The sequence below is a fragment of the Musca autumnalis genome, unplaced genomic scaffold, assembly GCF_047663935.1.
Source record: "Musca autumnalis isolate F117 unplaced genomic scaffold, ASM4766393v1 scaffold_5, whole genome shotgun sequence".
Classification (NCBI taxonomy): domain Eukaryota; kingdom Metazoa; phylum Arthropoda; class Insecta; order Diptera; family Muscidae; genus Musca; species Musca autumnalis.
In genome coordinates this window covers 155,639,031-155,641,639 of record NW_027412088.1, presented here as the reverse complement: position 1 = coordinate 155,641,639, position 2,609 = coordinate 155,639,031, and the positions used below count along the sequence as shown (strand labels likewise).

The following is a 2,609-nucleotide window of genomic DNA, read 5'->3' as shown; positions in this document are numbered from 1 at the left end:
CACTAAATGGGCCTTAATTTTGAAAAAAGTTAACTTATATTCAATTATTTATCAATTTTATGTACATTCCGAGAATTCTGTGTAACATTTTGCAGGTATTATGAAATCTACTCGCTGAAGTCGCTTCGAGAGAACTTTTTTGTAACAATTGTGCTCATTAAAATAATTAGCGTTTTTATAATATTTTCTTTCTTAAAAAGCGAAATAAAAGCGCCATAACTTTTGTCCGCAACAACCAAAAATTGGCTCGCGACCAGATTCGTACTGGGAATTTTTTTCTTAACCTACATATCAAAAATCGTTGATGTAGAGCGAAAAAAATTTATCCTTTTTTTCTGAAATGGAATATGAAATATTTGACAATATTCGTGATATACTTATTTATACATTCTTCTTTAAAACCATTTCCTATGTTTCTTATTTTCCATTAAAAATAGATCTTGGCAGCGGTGGGATTCGAACCCACGCCTCCGAAGAGACTGGTGCCTTAAACCAGCGCCTTAGACCGCTCGGCCACGCTACCACATAGACGCCATTTTTAATGGCAATATTTTTCTAATTTACTTATCGGGAACCAATATAAACTCCAAAACTTCCAAGCTTCATAACCCACTGTCAAAATCTAGAAATCGTTTTTTAGCCACGATAATGGTAAAGTTTTTTTCGTCGATCGGATCATAATTGCGCTCTCTAGAGAATTTTAGTGAAAATGCACCATTGGCCCCCATACAAATTACTATGGAAACAACGATCGCTAGGTTGGCACGGGTTAACGTTAGCCAATCGCCATAAAATTTAATATATATGGTAACATGGGGCGCCTTCGCCACGTTTTTGTTCAAAATGTTCTCATACCGACACCTCTAAAGTTTTTCCAAATATTATTTTTGGTACAAATATTAGCACATCTTCACTATAAGTTTTGATATATAAATGGTTATAATTTTGTTTTAAAAATGTTATTTTCGAGAATTTACAAAATGTGTAAAAAGTGGCGAAGCCTCCCCACCCATGGGGCAGCTTCGCCATCGATATTGAACATTCTCCAACGCCTCTAAAACTGTAATTTACAATACTTATTCCTTAAATATCAACATTATGCAAGAAAGGAACATGCTTTCTATTGAATAATCAAAAATTATTTTAAAATTCACAAAAAGTAACCGATCCTAGCGGTTAATTGAAGTATGTGCCTTGAATTTAGGTACAAAAATCATAATATAACTAAAACAAGATACGTTTAGGATAATATTTGATTTTAACTTCATATTATAGTGTGGTATATCTATGGTATAAAGAATTTAAGTTAAACATGACATATTTCGAACATTAACCCACCACGCCCCTTTCATGGCGTAGGCGCCCCACCCCTTACATATTTCATAATATTAATATATTGACATTTGCAATTGCTTTTTTCATGCGAATTATTGGGATTTATATTCTTTAGTAGTTGTCTTCTAACGGTATAAAATGTTTTTTTTGATATCACAAAAGGTAAAAAAGATATCACAAAAAATACCTACCATAATTATTTTTCCCAATACCCTGAAAACACAAAACCGCGTGCGTCCGCTATCACACCTATGGCACAACTGCCAACTTTTGGGAGATGATAGATCTTCATTAAACTCACAATTTTGCTTTTAACGGATTTTTTCTAGCACTTATATTTTGCGAGAAAATCGGCGCTGGCGTAGCCGCCCCAGTGGCGAAGGCGCCCCATGTTACCATAAGACTTTTGGATCAAATGGAAAAATTTAGGGGATAGGAAATCCAAAAAAGAACATTTGTATTTTTGGGTCACCCTAGTGCACAAGTTTCCACAGTTACGAATGTGTGTATACTAATATTTACAGCGTGTTTTTGTAAAAAGTTTTTGCCCATTCGTTCGTCGATTTCATGAACGAAGACACAATTTGGTTTTCATAGCGGTTGACGTTTGTATTCGTGTGATAAACAAATGAAAGCTTTTTATTTTCGTAATTTTTTTGGTTTTCGTAACAAAATCAGACGAACGAATACGTCAAAAATAAACGAATGGAAAAGACCCATCGTTTTGAATGAAAATTATTTGAGTAATAAATAATTTGAGTAATAAATGGCACAAAACACACGAAAACTGGAAGGGAATGCAATTTTATTTATTTCCATAGAAGCACACGCGTATATGTACATCCGTTTCTTCATATTATCACAATTATTTTTGGACAAATTTGATTACATTTTTTTCTTATTTTTTGTTTGTCATCTGTTTATCGGGGTTGCCATCAAGTAACACATTTTACGTGCAGATGCCTATGCAAAATTCACAAAATAAGTATTATGGAAACCCTGAAATATAAAAGCTTTTATAAAATAGACGAAAGCTTTCAGATAAAAACGAATGGTTCGTAAAATTTTACAAGAACCAAATTTTGAACGTATACGTTTTAGTACGAACGGTTCGTGTGACAGGCAAGCATTTTTACAAAAACACGCTGTTAATACGGAACTTTTTGTCAAGGGAAATTCGAAAAGAACATTCGAGTTTCCAGACGAATTGGTTTAGAATTCGAAAGACAATTTTTGGGAAATTCTGTGGATAATTTTCGTAACAATTTCGGACA

At 33.5% G+C, this 2,609-nt stretch overlaps 1 non-coding gene across 1 annotated transcript; it reads right to left on the bottom strand.

Annotated features, from left to right (window-relative positions):
- Nucleotides 1–441: 441 nt before the first annotated feature.
- On the bottom strand, nt 442–523 carry TRNAL-AAG (transfer RNA leucine (anticodon AAG)). The gene has a single exon. It is a non-coding gene; the product is annotated as a tRNA-Leu (tRNA).
- Nucleotides 524–2,609: the final 2,086 nt, after the last annotated feature.